The sequence below is a fragment of the Dipodomys spectabilis genome, unplaced genomic scaffold (genome assembly GCF_019054845.1).
Source record: "Dipodomys spectabilis isolate Male_0828 unplaced genomic scaffold, ASM1905484v1 ptg000197l, whole genome shotgun sequence".
In the NCBI taxonomy this organism is placed as follows: Eukaryota; Metazoa; Chordata; class Mammalia; order Rodentia; family Heteromyidae; genus Dipodomys; species Dipodomys spectabilis.
In genome coordinates, this window is record NW_024870874.1 from 19,586,442 (window position 1) to 19,613,699 (window position 27,258).

The 27,258-nt window shown below is 36.9% G+C and overlaps 1 protein-coding gene across 1 annotated transcript in view; it reads left to right on the plus strand.

Annotated features, from left to right (window-relative positions):
• The window catches only part of Exoc4 (exocyst complex component 4), a 691,851-nt gene that overhangs the window by 455,047 nt on the left and 209,546 nt on the right, over positions 1-27,258 (plus strand). The window lies entirely within an intron of this gene.

Below are 27,258 nucleotides of genomic sequence, written 5' to 3' on the forward strand. Positions count from 1 at the left end.
ACCTGGAAGATACTATGTTCAATTCAGTTCTTTCAGACTTCATTTTTTTTTAAATTTTAGACCAGATGTTTCTTCCATCTTTATATTAGGTTGCTTGGAAATTGTCCAGACTGCTGATAATAGCCTGAATGTGTCTATGTCGCAACTGCCGGCTCTGATCATTCTCTTCTTTTCAGCAGCTAGATTCTTTGGGTCTATTGAGTGAACACCTCTCAGGGTAACCAGCTGTTTTTCAAAGCATCTACTAACTGCACATGTTTTCTTAAATGCTAAATTGAAGAAACTCTGTAACTCAAGGAACGTTTTTGAAAATTAGGCATTACCCAAGAGAGTTCATATGTAACCCCTTTTGAATGTACTGTTATCCTCTATAAGTAAGGAATGAAGACACCTAGGAAACAGACAATAGTTGTTAATGGGTCTGTTTTTCCCTATAACCATAACTGCGAAATACAATCCTCATTAAAAGGCTATAAAGTTGTCTGCTTTGGTGGTTCAGCACGGAAACGTCTCCCTGCTTTTTGTTTGTTTTAACATGTTGACCCTCTATTCCTTGCAACAGGGAGTTTATTAGTCTTTGTAGCCTTTGGAAATGAATATTCATAATAAGATAGCAGTGATGATTCAGTTTCCTTGTGGGGCCCTGAGGGATTTACTCAATAATTAGGAAAAATAGAAAAAAAGCCAAATCCTGCCAGCATCTCATACTAAACTGTAGAATGTGAGGCTATGTTCAAAGAATCAAGTGAGTACACTGAGGCCTACAGCTTACAAATGGTGCAGCCATCTTGGCATATTGGTCTTCCAATTCCCAGGCTGTATTCTTCCCATAACATCATATGTGTCTCCATTACTGTCATTTCTAACCCAAGGAAGACATGAAATGTCAAATATGCAGCTAGAATCTATGAAGAGGATACTATTAACCACATTGATTCTTAGAAGTTAGTTCTAGTTTAGCCGGGCGCCTGTGGCTCACACTTGTAATCCTAGCTACTCAGGAGGCTGAGGTCTGAGGATCGCGGTTCAAAGCCAGCCCAGGCAGGAAAGTCTATGAGACTCTTATCTCCAATAAACCACTAGAAAACTGGAAGTGGTGCTGTGGCTCAAGCAGTTGAGGACTGGCCTTGAGCTGAAGAGCGTAGGGACAGCGGCCAAGTCCAGAGTTCAAAGCCCCACAACCAACCAAAAAAAAAAAAGTCTAGTTTGATTTTGAGGCATTAACCAACTATAATACATGTTTTTCTCTTAAATTTGATGTTGTCATTATTAACAAGTTCTTTAAAACATCTCTAAGTTTATTAACCTAGAGTTTTTAGAAGAACCTTTTATATGTTGATTATTGATAGAGTAGGGAATATGAAGCCATATATTGCTTCCTTTTTAATTCTTTTTTTCCTAATTGTATTGTACATACCCAATGAACATTTACAATCCTAAGGTACTTTTATTTATGATTTTATTTTATTTATTTATGATTTTATTTGAGTTTACTGTAGACATTCAGTTAGCTAGCCATGGTTAGATTCCACTCAACTTTCCCCACAGGAAACTTCTTGTAGTCAGTATTTTATATTTTCAGTTTCTTAATGAGATTATATCTGATGAAAGAATTGTTTTACTTTTTCATGGTAACAATATTTAGATACTAGACTGAGGTTGTATTTTTCTTGGGATGAATTAACAGACAAATGGGGGAAAGGGTTCTAGAAACATGGCCTGTAAGCTACTCTTCCTGATCCAGCTTTCTCAGGAAGCCTCTCAGTTCACTGAAGGGTAAACTAGATGGCTCTGCCTGTCATAGGCATGGCATTGACATAACGCTGGGTTAACAAGATTATTTTTAGTGATCTATTTCTTTGGTTTTATTTGGAAAACACCTGACTTCATAGATGAGCTCCTTCTCTGCTTGTGTGCCTAGGAAGCTAATGATTCAGTCAGAAGGTAATGATAGACCCTGCCATCTGTCCTCTGACTTAATAGAATGTCAGCCTATCCCAAATGGGAAGTAATTGGATTGACAGATACAAAGCCAGTTATTAGACTCTTATTATCTGATTGGGAAAAAAGCAGGCAGAGAAGCATACAACTGTAGCAAAAGTAATCTGATGGTGTCTGTTGTTGCTGAGAATGCACAGTCCTCCACATACAATACCCACGCTTTGAAACCCCTGACGGGCTTAGGAACATTTGGAGTGCCTTCTCTCAGAATTTGTCTTGGTATTCATATTACAAATCATTATAATGCAATCTAATAAAACACAGTTTGCATAAAGATGGGGCCCATTTATAAAACTGTCACCACAGTCACTCTATTAATAGAGCCATTTTAAAGATTTATTGTGAGCATATGTTACTTTTTACAGGGGGCCAGATTGAGAGCTGTAGGATTTGAACATGCAAGAATATGCTATTGGTGATAATTTTTTTAAAACATAAATTGAAGCTATTCTGCCCAAGTAATATCATTAGACTCATCCTCTTCTTTTTACTTTTCAGGTATAATTATCAAACAATAACCTTAGTGAGGTACTAAAAAAAGGAATGTTGAGGTCCAGAGCAGTGTTACATAGTCATTTTTATGTTTTACTTCCAGGTAATATTGGTAGTTAAGGAGAATACAAAATGGACAAAATATAAGGCTTTGGAAGAATAACTGTCTTTTCTGATAGAAGCCATAAAGCCATTGGCTGTGGGCAATACTAACTGGTTCAATTATAGTCTTATATTTATGCAACAAGTATCTAAAGATCAGCTGCAGTGTGCCAGGCACTTTTCTAGGTTCTAGAAATACATGGAATTAACCAAAGGCCTTTCTCATGGATTTACTTTCCAGTAAAGCAAATGGAATTTTAACTAAACAAGCAAATTTTTAGATATGGTATTGAATATAAGTTCTATAAAGCGAAAGAAGACTGATAATCCTTCAGGAGATATTTTAAACCTTCCCTGATCATCTTAAAAAGGTGACATGCAGTCATATTGCAGTAAGACCCGGAGTCCTGGAGGAAGAGTAGTCCTGCACAGAAGGTTAGTGCTTTGAGAGGCTCAAATACAAAATATCTTTGTCAGTGTTTACTGCTAGCTTCCTTGCCTAATGGTATGCCACATTATTATCAGTTATTATTATAAATACTGGTAATATACACAAGAGGATGTTATACATTATAAACAATATATAAATCTATGATAGTAAGCTCTAAGTAAGCTCTGTATGGTGCCATCATTATAAAGTCAGTCATTACAAGTCATTGATGAAATTCACTTTTGACTTTTGTTAGTGGCATAACTTTTATGATACTCATAGTATCTTATTGACTTAAATAGCACATATGCATATAAATGAACCAACATTTAATTGTTGCAGGTTTTACGTACAATATAATGAATGCTGCTGTATTTAAGGCACTTTGCTTACATGCATTAGGTAACTGTAAGGCACTATTCCAAAACATTCATGATTGGTAAACTTGTAATAAGCCCTCAAGTTAGGTATTATTTCCTCGTTTGCAGATTAGAAGCCTGGGTGGTCAGGAAAGTCCAACAGTTAAATGTTGGAGAGAACTAAGATGCCAGCCTACGTCTGTCTGACCCTAATCTCTGTGCTCTCTTCTCTATTCATTATCACCCCCAAGGTCATACCTCTTGAGTTCTAATATGAGTGGCAGACTGCAATAAGAACCCTATGAAATATGGGAAAAAATAAAAGGCATAATTTCTATGCTCAAAGAAATGAAAATAAAGTTGGAGGAATAAGGACAGAGAAAGACGAGATAGAAACACATAGTTGCTTTCCTTGGACTGTGAAAGCTAAGGAAGAGAGTGAGATTAATGCAGAGTACATACAGTAAGGTTTTGAGATTCTGAATTTAGATATTTTATATCATAGAGTTCCAGTCATATATGGGTCATGTTGAGGATCTACTCTTTTACCTGGGGTGAAAATTGGATATAATTGTGATTACCTATGAAAACTACTTAAGAGATAAACTATTGTCTCTCCACCTGGTAAACATAATGCAATTAGATTTCCTTCCACTTATCTCCCTTTGGTTAAGCTCCAAAGAGGTATTCTCTTTGCAAAAATAGATACTATAAAACTAAGTATCCTGGGGCTGGGAAGGTGGCTCAGTGGTAGAGTGCTTACTTTGCATGCCTGAGGCCCTGGGTTCAATTCCTCAGCACCACATAAGCAAAAAGAAAAAAAGCCGGAAGTGGCGCTGTGGCTCAAGTGGTACAGTGCTAGCCTTGAGCTGAAGAGCTGAGGGGCAGCGCCCAGGCCCAGAGTTCAGGCCCCACGACCGGATCCCCTCCCACTCCCCCCAAAAAAACTAAGTATCCTAAAGTACTAGGTTAAACACTCAGAGTGGCTATTTTCATTGAGTTGAATGATGGACCAAGAAGTAAAAGATTCTTCCTTATCTCTAACAATATCTCAAATAATCACCTATATAGTCTTAATGGAAGATTTACAACTCCAAGAATAAGCATTTTCCTGTTTTGTTTCAATAATATCCCTTTTATTGCCCTCACAAAACAGTATTAAGTTATAGTCACTTTATTAAGTACTATTCCTGTGCTGATTTTTTTGTAATCCTCTGATAATAAGGTTTCTTTCCTTTACCTCAAATAATGTTAAGATCAGTTGTCAGAAAGAAGCTCATTTATGGCAATCTCATGGTAATTTTCTTCTTGTTGGCTGAAAGCTAGACATATTTACTAACTTCCTCTCATCCTCATGCTTATATTCCTTTATTGGAAAATAATGTCATATTCTTTATGAATAATCAAAAAGTTCTCCTATACCCCTGCAAAGTCATTTAATAAGAGGCACACATTTGCCTTAGCAGTAATATAGTTTGTAATTTCTGAATTTTTCCTGAAGGTAGAGATTTAGGAAAGTCTGTACACATTAAGTTAGGCATGGTTTTCATAGATAGAGAGATACAAGGACAAAGTTATCTTAAGCATTGGCCAGCAACAAGGAATGTATAATTCCTTCCTAGAGGCCAACCTTAACAGAGCTATTTTTAGAACAGACTTACCTTCTTGCTTTATGAAGAAAGTTTGTGGTAAACAGCTGCTAATAAATATGCTATGCTAAGCACTGTGGAGAACACAGTGATAAATCTATCCCATCTCCTGGATTCAGAGAGCCTAGATCTAGGAGGAGATGATGTATGTTCACCCATAGCGTGGCCTGTATAATTATTAGTGCTTCTAGTTTATCTAGTATTATTCTTAAATCCTTTTCTCTGTGGACCAGTTGTTTGGAATTTTTTATTTCCTCCACTATAAGTCACAGTAAGGTCTAGCACATCAAGAGCTATCACATGCCTACATGTGAGTAAAATCAAATAAAATGAAAATGTATAAAAGTTACATGCAACAACATACCATGAATCCATGTAGTATGCTCTAACACTTCTGTCAGTTCAGGTGCTGTTTCCCAATATTGCCTTCACTCTCATATTGTCTGAGACACTTTAGTTTTATTTCATGACCACTGGCAGGCGGAGATTTGGGTTTTTGGACTCGTCACTTTAACGTGAGTTCCCAAAGAACAGGTTCTTTGTTTGGTCTATTTCTCATTCTTACCGTGTAGTCATGCTTGACTTGTGGTAAGCAAATTAAGTGTTCTGTGAGTACGTGAACAAAGGGCTCCTCACAACTAATTTTGGGTCCAACCTGATGAATGGCCTACCTTGCTGCAGTTTCCCTATAATCCTGACCTAAAGAAATAAAAAAAAAAAATTGCTAGTGTCTCATCGTGTCACCTCAAGTGAGGTGAATATAATAGGATAATGAATAATGCATTATCAGGAAATGATGCATACCGTCTAAGGGCAGGCAAAAACATCTACCATCCTTAACTTTTAATACATTTCATCTCAATAATGGTTTCTTTTATTCAGCATGCTACTGAGGATTTTTCTGAAACCATGACTTAAGGAATGAAATCTACTTTCAATTATTTATGGTTTAAATTAATGCAAATAAGGCTCCCTGACTTGCTGTGCTGATACTCATTAATAAATATTTCACCGGGTATTAAGAAGATTCAGATTGACTAAATGAGGCTCTTTTTTCAATATAAACAAAAGCCCTTGTGGTTTTCACTACTGTGCAAGCCCAATTCTTCAGTCTGGCTTTCATTAAGGCAAATGAATGTTAGATGGGTGCATCAACAGAGCTATGGATCCTGTGGGAACAGCAGTCAGCGGGGGCTCTGCAGTGAAATAATCCTCTAGTTAAACCAAATTTAATCTCATTAGCAGGGTAATTGTGCTGTTAGGGGAAGTGGCCAACCAGGTTAAAGAGAAACCCACATAGTCTAATTACTCTTTCACTTTTGTCATTGGAGAATACAGTACTGAACTGAAGCAAAAGATAGAGATTCTGCACTTGGCCTGAAAACTCTGGAGTCTCACCTCATGCCAAGTCTCTCACTCTTCTTAGGGCCTGTGCATGGCACTGGTAGCACGTGGCACTGGGAAATAAACACACCAATACTCCAGAATCTTCTCGTGTCACTTCTTTCTATATATTCATTATAAAGTTATATTCATGACACTTCACACAGGTTTTAAAGCAGTTCAGAATACAGTGGTACAGCAAAAGATTTATGAAACTATCAAAATGTGTTAAATTTAGTTAGTAAAAATAACATCATTGAATCTAGGTCATATATTTGACATTCTTCTAAATTTGCATGCCTATTGGTTTTGCCATTTTTGTTGTTGTCGTTGTTTGGTTTGGTTTGGTTTAGTTTCGTTTCGTTTTGCCAGTCCTGAACTCTGGGCCTGGGTACAGTCTCTGAGCTTCCTTTGCACAAGGCAATCACTCTATCACTTGAGCCATACTGTCACTTCGGGCCTTTTCTGGGTAGTTTATTGGAGATGAGAGTCTCATGGACTTTCTTGCCTGCACTAGCTTTTAATCATTATCTTCAGATCTCCGCCTCCTAAGTAGCTAGGCATGAGTCACCAATGCCCAGCTTGGCTTCTGCCATTTTTAAGATGTGCTATAAAATAACAAATAAACAGCTGGGCAAGGAAAATCTGTGAGACTCTTATCTCCAATTAATGACCAGAAAACCAGAAGGGCCACTGTTGCGTAAGTGGTAGAGCACTAGCCTTGAACTGAAGAGCTCAGAGACAGCACCCAGGCCCAGACCAACCAATAAAAGAGCAAATAAATAGACTTCAAGATATAGTCATGATACTTGGAGGAGTATGACCTTTAGCATACTAGTTAATTGTGTGAGTTTCAATTTTTTCATATGTGAAATAATAATGATTATCATTGTCAAGACGGCCCCTAGTGCAGTATGTGATTCAAGTATGTAAACGAAGGCACACGGTGTAGGTAGGAGATTATTTGTCCCCTTTGATTAGTTGGCATTCCTAGTGCCAAGGGCTCAAATTCTTAAGCAAAAGATTTTAGTATTAGTTGAACTAATTACTCAGATGTCTGGGAAATTTATTCTCATGTTGCATATTGTTGCTGAGTTGGTACAGGCATGACTATTGCTAAGAATATAAAAAGGCAAATAATAAAATGAATGTTCTGTGTCCATTCTGGAAAAAAAGAAAAATATACTGAATATCTTTTTCCAAGAAGAGCTATTATATCACTTCCAAAACATCATATGAATGTGAACATGAAAGACCTCTATAGTGAAAACTTTAACCAAACCTTTGACCAGAATATATGGGTAACTTTTCTATGATGTCATTGAACAGGTCATATTAGAACCTGGAACTTTGGCAGATTTTGGACCTAGTTTCACTTCACTTCTTTTTTCTTTTTTTTGGTTGGTCGTGGGGCTTGAACTCTGGGCCTGAGCGCTGTCCCTCAGCTCTTCAACTCAAGGCTAGCACTCTACCACTTGAGCTACAGCACCACTTCCAGTTTTTCTGATCATTTATTGGAGATAAGAGTCTCTTGGAGTTTCCTGCCCGGGCTGGCTTTGAACCACAATCCTCAGATCTCAGCCTCCTGAGTAGCTAGGATTATAGGCGTGAGCCACCGGCGCCCAGCTAATTTCACTTCTATATCAATGTCTCTAGTTGACTTCTAGCAGCTAAGTGCCAGAAAACAATGAAATTTTAGATGTAAAGTCAATAATGTGTCTGTCTCCTTTCTGATCTTATGTTACTGATTTCCACACATTGCTCCCTCTACTCTGACCTTGGACTTCAATTATCAAATTAAAAGTAACTATGATCATATAAAACTAAAGATATTTTAATTTAGGATTTCAAAGAAAGCATTTTGCTATTGAGAAAAATACTGAAGCCTTAATAAAAACTGTATTTTTAAAAAATAAAACAAAATACAGAAGCACAATCAAATATTTGATAAATGGGATTACATCAAACTTAAAAGGACAGAATAAGTTGAAATGAAAGCCTATAGAACAAGAAAATATTTTTGTAAGCTAAACACCAGACAAGGGCTTAATATCCAAAATATACATAGAACTCAAAAAATTAAGGCATCTAAGAACCAACTACTTAATTAATAAATGGGCAAATAACTTAAAGAGAAACTACTCACAAGAAGTAAAAATGGCCAATAAACATATGAAAAAATGCTCAACATCTCTGACCATAAAGGAAATGCAAATCAAAACAATACTGAGATTTCACCTCACCCCAGTTAGAATGGCCATTATAAAGAAACAATCAAAATATAAGCTGGCAAGGATTCCACTAAAAGGGAACTCAAATATACTATTAGTGGGAATGTAAGCGTGTTCAAACCATTCTGGAAAGTAGTATGGAACTTCTTCAAAAAAAAAAGCAAAGATAATGAGTACATTTCTTATCAAGGATTGTAGCCTCCTCCTTTGTTTCCCCTTCCCATCCTTTCCCATCCTCCTCCCATCCCCCCACCCAATCCTCATTATCTTGCCCATGTAATTGTAACCCCTCTGTACAGTATTTTCACAATAAAAATAAATAAATAAATAAATAAAGCATATGTACACATGTGTACCTTAAAAAAAAAAAAAAGCCAAGATAGAACTATCCTATGACCAAGCAAACCAAGTTTGTCACTAGGACAAACATGTTTGTTGCAACACTATCAGAATCAAGATGCCCCTCAATGAACAAATGGATAGAGAAAATGTGGTCTACATACACAATGGAATTTTACTCATCCATTAGAAAGAATGATATCATACCACTTGTTTAAAAAATGTAAATACTTGGAAAAATTATATTAAGCAGAGTAAGTCAGGCCCAGAGAGAGCAGCTGCCTGTTCTCTCGCGCGTGTGGTAGCTAGAATTAGCCTATAAACCCATAAGTAAACGAGGTGGGAGACACAGAAGTGTTTACAGATGTATTATTGAAATACAGTAGCCTCAAGGGAAAACTCAACTTGTGTAATTCCTTAAAAAGGCAATAAACACCAGGACACTGGTGCTGGAATTGGGGCGAGAATGCATTCTAATAAGCAAAGTATGTACTAAACAGCTCAAAAAAGTAAGGGAAGGCGTGGGTAGAGTGGATGGGTGAGGATGTTGAAAAGGGAGCCACTGATACATGAACTGCTTTGTTAAATTGCAAATACTCTGTGCAGCTACTTAAAGATAATATATGAAGAGGTATTAAAAAGTATGAATTCAGTGTCATAACAATTGACTATGTACATGATAATTGCAAACCTAACACTTGAGCTTATGGATACTTTTTTCGGTGGCTATACTTTCATTGTTGAGCTCAAATATAAACAATTTATTACTGTAACAGCCCATTTTATCATATTGAAATTGGTGTTTGTCATATTCAATATAAACTGTATCAAAGGAAATTGGCTTGGAAATTTCGCCAGTACATCTACTGGAAATTTCCAGGATGATATCTGGAAATTTTTTCACCATTTCATATAAGATAGAATGGTTTTCTGAAAAAAATGTTTCATATCAAGATGTTCTTTCATATTTGTCTGATGGCAAAGCATATATTCCTTAAATTTTCTCTGTTGCTTTGAAAACAGGAAATATTGCAGAGAAAATCAGGTATTATTTCAGACCTTTTTTAATGCTAAAGCTATTTCCATAGAATTTTTTCTTGTTGTTGGTTTGTTTGTTGGGTTTTTTGTTTCATTTTTTTATCTCTTCCCTATTCAGGTGCAGTTAATAATAACAATCAACTCGAGTGTAAGACACTGACCAGAAGACATTAATTATTGCTTGTTTGTTTGTTTTTTAAATGTGCTAGTATTAGTGCTTTTAAACTAAGAGCCTGGGCACTATACCTTAGCATTTTTGCTCAAGGCTAGCACCCTACCACCTTGAGCCATAGTTCCACTTCTGCCTTTTGGTGGTTAATTGAAGATAAGAATCTCCCAGGCTTTCCTGCCTAGGCTGGCTTGGAACCAGGTTCCTGAGATCTCAGCCTATCTAAGTAGCTAGGATTAAAATTGTGAGCCACTGGTTGCAGGCAGAAAACATTAATTCTTCAACAGTTGTTGAGTCTGTGGTGTGTTTTAGGTATTTGTCATCATTGTAAGCCACAGAATACCAGCTCTGCAGGAACTGATAACATTGTATTTGTGATTCTTTCATATAATCTACTTTTTCTTTGGAAGTGCTGAATAGTCTATCATTTCAATGCCTTTACCATTGATACATATATCTCCAAGTTATCAGCCAGACAGACTATTCTTTTTTCTGTCTTATTCAATATACAAATATAATAATCTCTACTTTTCTATACCCCAGATTTATGAGCAGAATTTTTAAGTATGGTTTAAGTATGATAAAGGATATGAAAAGTGAATAAAATAGAATGATAAAACAAAGTCTTTAATTCATATATAACATGTAGATCTATTTATGAAACTATCTGTAGAGAAGGAAATGACACTGATGCCTCTGGAACACTGGCTGAAATATTAGCTTGGTTCACATTTGATATTATGTTGTTACTGTAAAAGCCCATTTTGTCATATTGAAATGCATGGCCAAACGTGACTTTGGAAGGTGATTGTGGCTTCCAAATAGAAAAGGCTCTGTAAGACGTGGGCGCCAGTGGCTCATGCCTGTAATCCTAGCTACTCAGGAGGCTGAGATCTGAGGATCACGGTTCAAAGCCAGCCCAGGCAAGAATGTTCATGAGACTCTTATCTCCAATTACCCACCAGAAAACCGGAAGTGGCACTGAGGCTCAAGTTGGTAGAGTGCTAGCCTTGAGCTGGGACAGTGCCCAGGCTGAGAGTTCAAGCCCCATGACCAACCAAAAAAAAAAAAAAGTGAATTAATGAATAAGGTTCAGCCATTAGAATAATAACTTTGTGAAACTTGTTACATGATTCTTAAGATATCTTCTTCTGAGAAAATGTGGACACTGAAGCAGACAAGGGAACCAACAATGATGTAAGAAGATTACCATGGCTAAAATGAAATAATGAAGTATGTAAATAAAAATGGAAAGTTGGGATGGTTTGGTGGAACCAACCCAGATGCCGCTCAGTAAATGAATGGATCAAGAAAATGTGTCATGATAGCTACAGCAATAAGACAAGATGCAGACATAAAGGGGATCCAAATAGGGAAAGAAGAAATAAAACTCTCCCTCTTTGCAGATGACATGATCTTGTATTTAAAGAATCCCATAGACTCCACTCCCAAATTACTCAAGCTGATTCAACACTTTGGCAAAGTAGCAGGGTATAAAATTAACCCCCAAAAATCAATGGCTTTTCTGTTTGCCAACAATGAGAAAAGCGTGGCTGAAATTAGGAAAGCAACTCCATTTGTAATAGCCCCACAAAAAATAAAATACCTAGGAATTAACTTAACTAAAGAAGTGAAGGACCTCTATGATGAAAACTTTAAAATCTTGAAAAAGGAAATCAACACAGAACTTAAAAAATGGCAAAACCTCCCATGCTCCTGGATTGGAAAGATAAACATCGTGAAAATGGCAATACTTCCCAAGGCTATCTACAAATTCAACGCAATACCTATCAAAATTCCAACCTCATTCTTCAAGGAAATAGAAGAGGCAATCCAAAAATTCATATGGAACAATAAAAGACCCCGAATAGCAAAAACGCTCCTCAACGGAAAGAACACTGCTGGAGGAATATCAATACCAAATTTCAAACTCTACTATAAAGCCATAGTAATCAAAATATTAGCTTGGTTCACATTTGATATTATGTTGTTACTGTAAAAGCCCATTTTGTCATATTGAAATGCATGGCCAAACGTGACTTTGGAAGGTGATTGTGGCTTCCAAATAGAAAAGGCTCTGTAAGACGTGGGCGCCAGTGGCTCATGCCTGTAATCCTAGCTACTCAGGAGGCTGAGATCTGAGGATCACGGTTCAAAGCCAGCCCAGGCAAGAATGTTCATGAGACTCTTATCTCCAATTACCCACCAGAAAACCGGAAGTGGCACTGAGGCTCAAGTTGGTAGAGTGCTAGCCTTGAGCTGGGACAGTGCCCAGGCTGAGAGTTCAAGCCCCATGACCAACCAAAAAAAAAAAAAAGTGAATTAATGAATAAGGTTCAGCCATTAGAATAATAACTTTGTGAAACTTGTTACATGATTCTTAAGATATCTTCTTCTGAGAAAATGTGGACACTGAAGCAGACAAGGGAACCAACAATGATGTAAGAAGATTACCATGGCTAAAATGAAATAATGAAGTATGTAAATAAAAATGGAAAGTTGGGATGGTTTGGTGGAACCAACCCAGATGCCGCTCAGTAAATGAATGGATCAAGAAAATGTGTCATGATAGCTACAGCAATAAGACAAGATGCAGACATAAAGGGGATCCAAATAGGGAAAGAAGAAATAAAACTCTCCCTCTTTGCAGATGACATGATCTTGTATTTAAAGAATCCCATAGACTCCACTCCCAAATTACTCAAGCTGATTCAACACTTTGGCAAAGTAGCAGGGTATAAAATTAACCCCCAAAAATCAATGGCTTTTCTGTTTGCCAACAATGAGAAAAGCGTGGCTGAAATTAGGAAAGCAACTCCATTTGTAATAGCCCCACAAAAAATAAAATACCTAGGAATTAACTTAACTAAAGAAGTGAAGGACCTCTATGATGAAAACTTTAAAATCTTGAAAAAGGAAATCAACACAGAACTTAAAAAATGGCAAAACCTCCCATGCTCCTGGATTGGAAAGATAAACATCGTGAAAATGGCAATACTTCCCAAGGCTATCTACAAATTCAACGCAATACCTATCAAAATTCCAACCTCATTCTTCAAGGAAATAGAAGAGGCAATCCAAAAATTCATATGGAACAATAAAAGACCCCGAATAGCAAAAACGCTCCTCAACGGAAAGAACACTGCTGGAGGAATATCAATACCAAATTTCAAACTCTACTATAAAGCCATAGTAATCAAAACAGCTTGGTATTGGCATAAGAACAGACCTCAGGACCAATGGAATAGAATTGAAAACCCAGAAATGAACCTATAGCCATCTAATCTTTGATAAGGGACCTAAAACAATAGAATGGAACAAAGGCAGCCTCTTCAGTAAATGGTGCTGGCAAAATTGGTTAACTACTTGTAGAAAACTAAAGCTAGATCCTTATATATCACCCTGCACCAGAATCAACTCCAAATGGATCAAAGACCTTGAAGTCAAAGCAGAAACATTACAGGATGGAATAGGAGAAACCCTAGGTCTCCTTGGCTCAGGCCGAAATTTTCTGAATAGAGACCCGGAAACACAACAAATCAAAGAAAGGTTGGACAAATGGGATTGCATAAAGTTGCAGAGCTTCTGCAGGGCAAAGGACATAGCTAGCAAGATCAATAGAAAGCCCACGGATTGGGAGAAGATCTTTACTAGCCATACAACGGACAAGGGTCTCATATCTAAAATATACTTGGAACTCAAAAAATTAAATCCCCAACAACAAATCCTCAAAGAAACAACTGCCCAATAAATAAGTGGGCGAAAGACTTAAAGAGAAACTTCTCTGAAGAAGAAGGAAGGATGGCCAATAGACACATGAAGAAATGCTCAACATCCCTAGCCATAAAAGAAATGCAAATCAAAACAATATTGAGATACCACCTCACTCCAGTTAGAATGGCTAAAATCAAGAACTCTAACAACAACAGATGCTGGAGGGGATGTGGACAGAAGGGAACCTTACTTCATTGTTGGTGGGAATGTAAACTTGTTCAACCACTTTGGAAAGCAGTATGGAGGTTCCTCAAAAGACTTCACATAGAACTCCCCTATGACCCAGCAATCCTACTTTTGGGCATTTACCCAAATGTTTACAAACAAGACCACACTAAAGCTACCAGCACAACTATATTTATTGCAGCATTCTTTACCATAGCTAAGATCTGGAACCAACCCAGATGCCCCTCAGTAGATGAATGGACCAAGAAAATGTGGTATATATACACAATGGAATTCTATGCCTCCATCGGAAAGAATGACATTGCCCCATTTGTTAGGAAATGGAAAAACTTGGAAAAAATTATATTAAGTGAAGTAAGCCAGGCCCAAAGAAACATAGGCCCCATGGTTTCCCTTATTTGCAATATCTAGTATATGTATGAGTCAAGCAGAAAAGGTCAGATAATGTGATGTTAGGAAAATGAACCCTTAGATATGTATTTTAATTTTTTTTCTTTCATGCATATGTTTCTAACGCATTTATAAGATTATTTCTTTGTTGCTTTGTATGTCCCTCCTCCACAGTATAACCCCTGCTTTCACTATATTTGATGTCAGTATAACTTGTGGAGGATATGGGGAAAAATAAGTCGTTTAAGGATACAGGTGGGGCTGGGAAGGTGGCTCAGTGGTAGAGCACTTGCCTTGCATGCTCAAGGCCCTGGGTTCGATTCCTCAGCACCACATAAGAAAAAAGCCGGAAGCGGTGCTGTAGCTCAAGTGGTAGAGCGCTAGCCTGGAGCTGAAGAGCTGAGGGACAGCACCCAGGCCCAGAGTTCAGGCCCCATGACCGGACCCAAAAAAAAAAAAAAGATACAGGTGGACCTGTTGCAACAATGAGAAGTACAAGTTGTCATGTCCAAAACGAGCTTTACAACGTCGGGGCGGGGAGGGGGAGGGGGGATGGGGGGGGTGAGGCTGGGAAGGGATGAGAAGGGTAAACAAAGGAGGAGGCTGCAGTGTTTGGTAAGAAATGTACGCATTATCCTGCCCATGTAATTGTAACCCCTCTGTACAGTATGTTCACAAATAAAATTAAATTAAATTTAAAAAAAAGAAAATGTGGCATGTGTGTGTGTGTGTATATATATATATATATATATATATATATATATATATATATAAATTCTATGCCTTCATCAGAAAGAATGACACCACCCCATTTGTTAGGAAATGGAAAGACTTGGAAAAAGTTATATTAAATCAAGTAAGCCAGACCCAAAGAACCATAGGTCCCATGGTTTCCCTTATCTGCAATAACTAGTATATGTCTAGGACAAGCAAAAGAGGTCAAAAGCTATGTATGTGTGACCATATAACCTGATGCTAAGCGAAATGAACCCCAAGATAGGGACACAAGAAATTTTATCTTTCTTATTGTTCTTTTTAATGTACTTATAATGTACTATGTGATTTTTTTTTTGTTTCTTTGTATGTTCTTACCCCATGGTATAACCGTGTTGTCACTGTATTTGATTCCAGTGTCCTACATCTTGTATATACATTTTTCTAATTTTGGGAAGGGAAGGGAAATAACAAAATGCTGAAATAAGGATACAGGATGACCCATTGTAACAATGAGATGTACAAGACAGTATGTTGAAAATGAACTTTACAACTTTGCAGGGGGGCGTTGGAGGGGAGGGGAGAATTGGAGAGATGGGGAGGAAAGGCATGATGGGGAAAAACAAAGGAGGGGGTAACAATGCTCGATAGGAAATGGACTCATTACCTTGCTCATGTAACAGTAACCCCTCTGTACAATGAAAAACATATTTTTTAAAAAGATGAAAAGTTTAAGGAACAAGCTGTATATAATGCTTATTCTCTATGACATGTCAAAAATTGTTGATTAGGGTACCATTTCACCTTCTTCAGCCCTTCTTATTAAAGTTAGCAGTTAAACAAGGAAGGGTAGACACAAGAGTATGGGTAGACAGAAGCTCCATTCAGAAACCAGGTTAGTCACCAAATAGGCTCATTAGAGATAATTCAAATTGAGCTTCTGAAAGCATTCATTTATTAAACATAATGAAATCTGCTCAGTAGAGGATCAGTGAAGAAGAAAACCAAGTAACACTGTAATTTTATCCAACAGATGTACACATTATGTTTTTGACACTTGAAATTCTTCTGGTCTTTGACTTTTTTTAACTGATGCATGAGTAGCGTTCAACTTGAACCAGATTCTCTGAATTTCACATTAGAGAAAGGGACGAGGTTTTAATTTGCTGATAATTTATCTTTGAAATGCCTCATTTGGACACACTTTAACATCATGTATGCATCATCTAATTTTACAACCTCCTTTTTTTAACCACTTTCATTCTTTTATCATCTTTTTGTCCAACCATATTCATGCATTAAAACATAACCTGAAATTTGTCCATTATAACCCATTTGAAAATTCGGCCTTTTAATGAACAAATATCAGTTACCATAGTAAGTTAATATTTACATTTACTAAAATACTACATCCACTTACTTGATATAGTATTAGGTGCTTCAAAAATGAATCAAAGACATAAAACACAGGAGATTGGTTCTGCTATCAGAAGAATATAAGAAAATAACTAATGTTATGATGTAATGTAGTGTGATGGTCAGGGAAAATTTTACAAAGCATGTTAGCTTTGAACTTCTCCTTGAAAGGAAGATTATAGTGAAAATGGTCATTTTTCTAATCTCTGCTCTAGCTTATTACATGCTATAGTTTAGAAAGTGAAGGCTGCACTAGAAGTAGACCTCATAGACTGCATGAAAAAAAAACCATGGGGTAATTTTTCTTATACTTTGGGGTGTACACAGAAAGCAACGTTTGTTGGTGAATACACAGAAAACTAAGTGAAACAATGCTATACTTATTTCTTGGGTACCTAGTAGGTAGCTTAAATTTTCAATGAATGAAACCAGTTCTCTCCTTCTAAGAAGTTTTAAAACTGGTAGTCCATTGACTCATCATAACCGTATGCTGTGGAAGAAGGTAGTGAAATGGTCAATGACAAGGGCCTTCAGCCACACAGAAGTAACATCTCATCTAAAAGCGTAGCTGCTTTGGGACACATATGGTCAGGGATCAGGTAGAGGGAGAATGATCTAGTTAAGGGGTTGAACATGCTTGGAGGCGAAAGAAAGCTCATTTACAAATCTGCAAGCACTTCTGTATTCTGTGTTTCAGTGAGATTGATATGGGAGCTGTCTGTTCAACAAATTGAAAGAAGCAGGAACTAAAACTAGGAAAACCAGATATTAGATCATGTTAGGGAAGCCTAGGAAAGAAATAACCTTATGGTAAGTTCTGTCACTTCCTTTGCCTTATCTCATTTAATAAGACCTTGATTAGGTGTGAATGTTGGAAATGGGGAGCACATAAGTGTTTGCCTGGACTCCAGCATTGAGCTAATCCAGTTGGCCCCATTCATGTCGTATACTATGTGAATAATAGCCCAGGGGGCAAGATTTATTCACTGGATGCTTTTGCACCTACAGTAATGTGTACCATACAATGTACCCCATAAAGCACATTCCATAAATATTGCCTAAATGTGGAAAGATAGGAGCAGAATTAATGTATGAGTGAACTAAGAGTTTATATCAAAAGGTGTCTCTACGTCTGGAAGTTTGAAAAAATGGAAAAGTTGCTTAAGAGGTTGAGCCCCAAAAAACAAAGAACACAGAAGAGAATTAAAATCCCAGTAGTGCAGTGAAGCATCTGTGCTGGGCAAAATTTGAATTATCAGAAGGACATTCTAGTTGCAAATATCTGAACAAATGATTGAAAACACAAGTTAGGAACAAATAGGCATGACTGGATATAAGAACTATTACATTTCAATAATGTAGTCTTGGATGTATTGAAATATATGTATTTAACATGTATCATGGCTCTCTCCATCTACGTAAGATCTCACTATATCACATATTTTAGGGTTTTATCATGGAATTACATAAGACGAGAGTGGTGGGCAGAGTAGGGTAATACCAGTGTGATTTCCGGAGCCATATGCTAGCCATATCCTAGCTGTGTGACCTTGGGAAATAACTGGATCTTTCTAGGCCTTTCTTTTTTCTTCCAGATGGAAATTAAAACACTACTTAATTTCATATATTTGTAAAGAAAACATGATACTTACTTATGCTCACATATAATAAGAACAGTGTAAGTGTTGCTGTTAATATCACTGCTATTTTTTTCATTTGCTTGGAATCCTCGTCTGTAAAATGAAGTAACAGTGCAGTCCTCATATAGCACGTGTGGAAATTACAGTTCTCTGAGCAGGGCATGGGATGTACTGCATAGGTGTTAATACAGCTCCTACTGACCTATCAGCAAGGAAATATTGGCTAGATTCCTCCATGCCTTGTATTTATTAGAATATCTAAAAGCCAATCTGATCTGAAGCACATAAGATAGGGTAGATTTAATACATTACACCTCCAGAAGATATTATCTTTGCCTTTACATTATTTTCTATTTTACTCTTAAGGATTTTCTTGCTTGGGCTGGCATTGAATCACAATCCTCAGATCTTAGCCACCTGAGTAGCTAGGATTACAGGTGTGAGCCACCTACACCAGGCAAGACTCTTATCTCTAATAAACCACTCAGAAAACTGGAAGTGGTACTGTGGTTCAAGTGTTTGAGTACTCTCCTTGCGCTGAAGAGCTGAGGAACAGCGCCCAGGCCCAGAGTTCAAGCCCCACCACAGACAAAAAAAAAGAAAGAAAGAAAAGAAAAGATTGCTTGATATTGAGGGTTAGAGTTTAAGTCACTTCAATTTCCAAATTATATGCTTAAAAAATTTAGCAGCTGTCATTTTAAAGAGGCTTACTTCATTTTTACCTGAAGTGCTTTTGAGTCTGGAGGGAGCACTTATCTGTAGTCACAAATCACTTGCAATATACTCATGGAAAGACTTTTAAAAGTTAAATTTGTTTGTAAGCCTGCAGAGCCCAAATTTTGTAGATAATATTCTTTTCTCCTGTTACTTAATGATTTTTTTTGTTTTGTTGTTTTTTTTACTTCTTTTCTCCTGTAGGCCTAAGCATGAATTGCACTCATTACAAGTAAGAGCACCCAAATCCCTGTTTATTTCATTAGTTCAGAAGATTGTCTCCTAGGGGCATGGGCTGAGGATATGATTGGACTCTACAATGATGAGCTTATTTTGCACTTTTACCCAGAAAATCTTTCTATACAAAAGGAACAGATAGTAGTTAGACTCAGCATGAACAATTACAGTCTATTTGGGGAGAGCCTCTTTCTGATGTGCCATTGGCTTACTCCCATGAATTAAGAGGCAAATGTGCTCCAAAGTGCATTAACCTTTATGGATTTTTCTTCGGTTTTCATGTTCTACTGATTTATGGTCTTAAATATGCCTGTTGCTGCTGTTTCCGAATGATTCCCTTGTAAATCATTTCTAAACGATCTTTTTCCACTCCCATAATACAAGTAAGTTGAATACATCTCAAATCAATTCCTCTTAGGTTTCTCTCCTTTTTTCAATTTGCTCTATGCCTTTAAATGTCATACTGAGAGCAATTGCATAATTAGCACACATCTTAAAAGAATGTTACTGGGATGTGCTGGTGACTTCTTTCTGCCGGCTGAGTTGTTTTGGATCTTTGCTGGATTCTGAAGTCCCATTTCCCAGGCTGGTTGCAATCTTTTATACAAAGATGGGCCCATATCTGGGAGGAAATTCTGAGTGTTAAGTTAATATGTGTGTATGTATCTATACATACAAATATTTATGTCTACACATATGTGTGTATAGATACATACAAATCAAATATGGTAAGGATCTCAAATATAGTGTTAAAAAATTCACTATGAGCTACTATCTGTCTTCATTCAAATAAATAAAGATCACAGCTCCCATTGTACCTTCTACGATATAGCAATATAGTAGAGGACCTTTGTGTTCAAGGATAATTCCAGCTGGCAATAGCCACAATTTTTTATTGAGATGGAATGGGAAAAATGGAGCTTTATGATCAAATAGGATATGTGCTAAGGAGGCTGGCTAAAGCAAGGGGTCTGAGACATTCAAGTGAAATTTAAATTAGCTTATGATTTCCCTGGATAAAAATTACATCGAGATAAAATTTTTCAAAATACCAGGTGAAATGTAGATATGCATGCTCATTCATGCATTCCAAAGGATACATGCCTTATTGCAAGAAATTGAAAATTTTTAAAAAGACAGGTACTGTATATGGATAAACTTTTAAAGGCCCCCTGTTGATAATGTGAAAAGAAAACCACTGGTTAAATTTGTACAAATAGTAATATTAAAACTTAGGAAATGAAATCCATGCTTTTAACCTTTGAATGTGATGAGATTTGCTTGCATATTTGGGTTTATCTACTTTATAGTCTTACATTTAGGAGGCTGAATTGGATAATGTGTTCTTCACAACCCTTAATTAGATGCTCTACATACCGCATTATGTAGATCCTTTTCTTTGATTTTTATTGTCTCCTTTTCCACATGCACAGATGTACCTGTACTCTGCACTTGTCTGCTCATCCTGTACCCGGCTAGGAAATCCCCAGTGTGAGTGCACTTCTTGAGATGAGATAATACTCTTTCTGACAGGGTTCCATCTGTGTTGGAGTTTAACTTTGAAGTGAAGTACTTTCTTTCCTAATGAGACACTTTTTCACTGTTAAAAATTCTGTGATTTCTTACTTCCATGTTGTTGATTAGGAGCCTTGTTGGTAGGGGGAAAAATAAGCTTTTTGATAAATCTATTCTATACCCTTATCTCTCCCTCCACCCCACCCTACCCCCATTTACCAAATCATTAAAAAAAAATGCTAGGTGAAAGACCTTTGGCACCCTTGCCTTGAAAAGGTTGAAGTTATGTGCAATACTTTATTTTATGGGAAATAGTTCAACAGAAGCAAAATGAAGATTGTCATTGTAGTTTTGTCTATAATAAATTTGGAAGCTGCATTAATGTTCCCCAATAGAATACTGGTTTAAGAATATGTTCATTAAAGGAAATTTTCAATGTTGGTGAAAGAGCAGGGGGAAATAAATGTAACAGGAACAATCATATTACACACACACACACACACACACACACACACACACGTACCATTTAACATTGTCATGATGGAGGCAAGGGGTGATTTTTTTTCTGTCTCCTTCCCAGTTGTTCATTTGGATCTCAGATGTAAATAAATATTAGACCAGTAGGTCACATTATAGCTGCTGCAACTAGGAGTCGAGATTAAAGACATGTCAGTTGTTTTGTTCAATACCTGCCCTCTTGTAGTACTGAGGATGCAGCAGGGAGCAATTTATACTTGGCCTCTGCCCAGACTGGAATTTGCTCATTCCTGAATCTGTTTGTTACTGAAACTTTCAAAGTGTTAATCTACTGGTCTGAATTAATGGCTATAGGTGGTTATTTGGGAAAGTAAAAGAGCAAGGTGAAAAAAAATGATGAAACCTGTCCTGCTTGCCTCTAATCTCCAGCCTTATCAAGTCTAATAAATGATACTAATAGTGATTGCTATAAAAATAGCAGCAGCTGCTGGGTGCTAGTGGTTCACCCTGTAATCCTAGCTACTCAGAAGGCTGAGATCTGAGGATTGTGGTTCAAAACCAGCTTAGGCAGGACACTCTATCTCCAAGAAAACTACTCAGGAAAAGCGGGAAGTGGTGCAGTGGCTCAAGTGGTAACATGCTAGCCTTGAGCACAAAGGGACTCAGGACATCGCCCAGGCCCAGAATTCAAGGCCCAGGACTGGCAAAAAAAAAAGAAAAAGAAAAAGAAAAAAATATAGCAGCAGCCACATTTACTTCAGCAGCTAACTCTATGTCAGTCTGTTCTGAGGGTTTCGTTTATATTTCCTCACTTAATCATGAGAACAATGGTGTGAATTAGATGCTTCATAATTAGATGCTGTATGTACAGCATGATGTAGACCCATTTCCCATACACACTCGAGGTGAGAGGGCCTGCCCAGGTCCATGTGTTCTAGCTCAAAGCTCTGAGTACTGAGTGCTCTGAATGACCAGTCTGCTTCCCTAAGTTGTCCCCCCTTCCTTGTGACAATGAGGGATATTCACTTCCCAGGTGGCCAGGAATGTCCTTTTACTGTGTCCTTCCTGCCCCCAACAAAGGGAACTTAGCAAATTCAGTAAATGGCTTCTAACTTTAAAGGGCGGGGGAGGGGGGGGGGGGAATCAGTACTGGGGTTGAACTCAGAGCTTTTTACTTGCTACGCCATGCCTCCGGCTCTTTCTTGCTGTCATTATTGTTCAAATAGGGTCTCACGCTTCCTGCTTAGGCATCCTGGGACTGTGATCCTCCTATATATGACTTCCACATAGCTAGAATTACAGGTATGCACTACCATACCTAGATTTTGAGAAAGGGGTCTTCCTTTTTGTCCAGGCTGGCCTCAAACTATGATTTGCCTGACTGGTTGGGATTGTCATAAACCACCATATCCAGAGCTCATTTTTTTCATATATATATATTTTTTTAATTCTAAAGACACTGTACAGAGGGATTACAGTTACATGAGTAAGGAAATGAGTACATTTCCTATCGAGCATTGTTACCCCCTGGCTTTGTTTTTCCCCTACCAGCCCTTCCCTCCCCATCTCCCCATCTCCCTCCTCCCCCCCACCCCGAAGTCGTACAGTTTGTTTTCAACATAGTGTCTTATACATCTCATTATTACAATGGGTCAAACTCTGTCCTTGTTTCAGCATTTTGTTATTTCTCTTCCCCTCCCCAAGTTAGAAAAATGTATATACAAGATGCGGGGCACTGGAATCAGAAAGCAATATGGAGGTTCCTCAAAAGACTATACATAGAGCTCCCTTATGACCCAGCAATCCCACTTTTGGGCATTTACCCAAACGATCACAAACAAGGCCACACTAAAGCTACCAGCACAACTATGTTTATTGCAGCATTATTCACCATAGCTAAAATATGGAACCAACCCAGATGCCCCTCAGTAGATGAATAGATTAAGAAAATGTGATATATATATATATATATATATATATATATATATATGAATTCTATGCCTCCATCAGAAATAATAGCATCACCCCATTTGTTAGGAAATGAAAAGAATTGGAAAAAATTATATTAAGTGAAGTAAGCCAGACCCAAAGAAACATAGGTCCCATGGTTTCCCTTATTTGCAATAACTAGAATATGTCTAGGATAATCTTACCAGACAAGCAGAAAAGATCAAAAGCTATGTACATATGATCATACAAGATGATAGTAAGCAAAATGAACCACAAGATAGGGACACAAGAGGTTTTATCTTTGTTGCTGTTTTATTAAAATGTACTTACAATGTTCTATTTGATTTTTTTTGTTTCTTTTGTATGCTCTTCCCAGAGCTTATCTTTTTATTGTGTTTGTTATTTTTATTGATTAAAAAATCCTATGTATTTATGATGCAAATCATTGTGTTTTCAAATATGCATACGTTTTGGATTGGCTAATTGAGTTAATTATTATACATCCTTATCATTCACGTGTTAAGCATATTTTGTGATAAGAATACTTAAAATCTGCACACTGTGGTTACCAGTTATACAAATATTCTTAACTATAATGGTCAGGATTACGGTATATAGAGCTCTTGAGTTTGTTTCTCTGTGTAAAGGGATTTTGGATCTTTTGACCAACATCTCCCCAGGGCCCCTCCTCTCTAGTAACCACAGTTCTACCTGATTTTGACTAGAGAAGGGACAGAGAAGACAGCCCTCATTTTTCTCTTTCATCCTCCACCCACATGTTATATGCTTTCTGCACTATGGGGTCCCTTGCAGCTCTGAAAGCAGGTTTGGAAACATGTTGAATAGGTCCCCTCCAGTTAGAGATGACAACATCAGCGCAAGTCAGTCATTGGAGACAGATGTGTGTGCTGTAGGGAATGAATGATTTGTATGTGACAGAAATCTCCCCTCTGCCAATGCCACTTGCAGTGACTTCATGTTTTATGGGCACCAAACACAAATTCAGGATTAGAAAGAAAATAGAGATAATTTAGAGACTTTTGTCACTGTTTAGGAACTAGCTGATTAATTTTTTTAAAAAATCTTGTTGTGATACATGTTAAAGATTTTTGAAACTGTGAGAAATTTTTCTGCTCTGAAAACTTTTTCTAAATCTAAGAAAGTGCATAGGGATTCAGAGGCATGAGTCTCATAATATTGAAATAGTGAGAGGGATTGCTGTGTTTGCTCATTACCCAATTAGTAATAGTTTTGTTTTGGAGGCTTGTCATGGACAGGATTCACCTGGTGGGAGTTTCTCTAGGGATTAGTTGAAATCAAAAAGGTTCAGCATGGCAGGATGAAGGATTTCAAGGCCTTGAAATTCCTGGGAGGGGTTCATTATCTGCTTTTAATTTTCCTGTTTTTCCATTTATCCTCTCCTTAAAGGCTCATGAGATCTTGCTTTTTTCTTCCTTTTCCATGGTAATAACATCAATTAAGATGCCATTTTTCTTTCTCTACTTAATTGACACTTTCTTTTCCTGAATATTTGTTTTGTTTTGTTTTCTTCATTCTGATAAACTTGCATGAACACCACTATACCACCCTTTTCTACACACCCCTTCGTACACACTCCAAGATTAAAAATGAATGCTTACAGTAGAAACTATGTTAAGAATGAACTATACAACTTGTATGTGGGAAAAGGAGGGAAAAACTGAGAGAGAACAGAGGAAGGGGTGACGTTGTCCATAAAGAAATGTGCCCACCATTTCTGTGTTTCCGCTTTCACTGACATGGTGGATAAAGGCTGAACAAATGCACCTGTGATACTCACTAGATACTGTGTTGAAATGAACTTTACAACTTGTCAGGGAATGGGGTTGAGAGAGAAAAACTGGGAGAAAAATGAGGGAAGAGGTAACACTGTTCAAAATTACATGAACTCATTACCTGACGTGAAACAGCAATCTCTATATATCACCTTTATAATAACAAAAAATTCAAAAAAAGAAACCATTTACTGGGGGAAAATGGAGTATTTAACTGGGTGTATAAAAAATTATGTGCAATATATTGATTTATTAAATAAACTATAAGGTTAAGCAACTAAGGGAAGTGTATGCCAAATTTTAAAGGCAGTCTAATTTGAAAGCAATTTATAAAATATAGTCTTTCATAATTTAAAATTTTTCTAATTTAATTTTAATCAAGTACTTAATACATAGTTATTAACAATCAAATGATGATTAAAAGTTATCACTGAAAAGTTGAATTCCCACTTTTTTCTCAGATTCACTCCCACCCCTGCTTTTTATAGAAGAGAAAGAACTCCCGTGGGTGTCTTTATATTAAGAATATAAGTGAGAATATATACAGAAGTTATTGTAGTAAATACTAATACATAGTGACCTGTACGTTTTCTTTTTTCCATAAGCACTATATTCTGGAAGTATTTTCACATTAGTACTTGGAAAATTGTCCCATTTGATGGTTATTCAGAGTTGTAGCTTACTACAATTTATTTTGGTTTTGCCTGATTAAGACTTTGAGTTCTTTCAAGTCTTTTGCCATAAAAATAATGATGAAATGATCTATGTACTCTATGGATAGATTATCTCAGCCATAGTTAGCTCTACTGTAACTGCCAGAAGAATTTCCCAGAAGTGTTATCTCTGGTTCAGAAGTAAATGCCTTTATAATGTTGAATAATTATGGCAGCTGCCCTTGGTAAGAGTTGCATTATTTTTTACTCCCATCAGTCATATATGAGAATGTCTCTTCCACATAAAGTATGATTCAGAATTCTCAAATTCGGCCAATTATGGAGGTCTAACATTTGTTATGGTACTTATTTATTTTGTTCTTTTATTTATACTTATTTATTTTGTTATTTTATTCTTTTTATAAAATTGGAACTTTTGTGTATTTAATAGCCATTGTATTTTGTTATTTACTATGTGATGTTTTTATGGCCTTTGATCATTTTTCTAACTTTCATGTTGGGTCTTTCCTCTTGATCTCTAGCCATCCTCTATGATATAAGTTGGAAACATATCTTCCCAATTAACTGTTCATCTTTTGTCTTCATTTCATTTCATTTCCTCTTTAAAACAAGATAAAAGTAAAGGCAGCTCACTTTATGTAGCTTTATGGAAGTGACTGTGCATGCGAAAACCATATAATGTCTTAACAACAGAGAAAATTGTCATTGTTTTGAAACTTCCACAAATTAGTCAAATATATAGAAACGAAATTAAGGAAACTAAGTAAGTTCACTATAATATTAGAAACATTGAGAATTTGTCTAGTTATTTTTAAGAATCTTATTAAAAATAGTTTGAACAGTACATACTGGCTTGCTTCTGCACATAGTACAATGCAGCCCGAACATTTATTCTAGGCCATAGCAAACTGCCATATTTCTGTACTGGATCAGTATTTTATTCTTCCTTTTTTCCTTGTGAAATATCTCTAAGAGATCCTTTAATGTGAAGTTTTGTGCCCAAATCACTCTCTGCATACTATCTCTTCTTCACCTTCCTCTCTTCTTCATAAGCACTTTCCTCATTTATGCTGAGAATTTGCCTTTGGCTACATATTTCTCTCAAATAGCAGCCTTGTCCATTGCCAGAGTCTTGTATTTCTTCTCTAGTTCAATTGCAGTGTTTCACATTCAGTTTTGTTTTTGTTTGTCTTAGCCAGTTCCTTCTCTGTTGTCCATGTTTATAAAACACAGAGGCAAGAAGAGACATGGGAGACAAGAAGACCACACAACCACAAACTTTGCTGTCTGTATAGAAACTGAATAGCAACTGAACAGTTTCTGATAGACATGAACAAAGTAATGTTACTGGCTATCGGTCAAGATGTGTACCAGTTACTTGCTTAGAGAAGAACTAATCATGGTACTTTCTACTTTATGCAGTTATTCAGTTAATATACTATGGTAACTATCTGTGACTCTATGGGATTTAAACCATGTTGTTGGGCAAATGATGCTCTGTACTAATACTGTGGTGAGTTAAATTCCTGAATATCAAACCACACAAAGTAGGAACAGTCCCTAT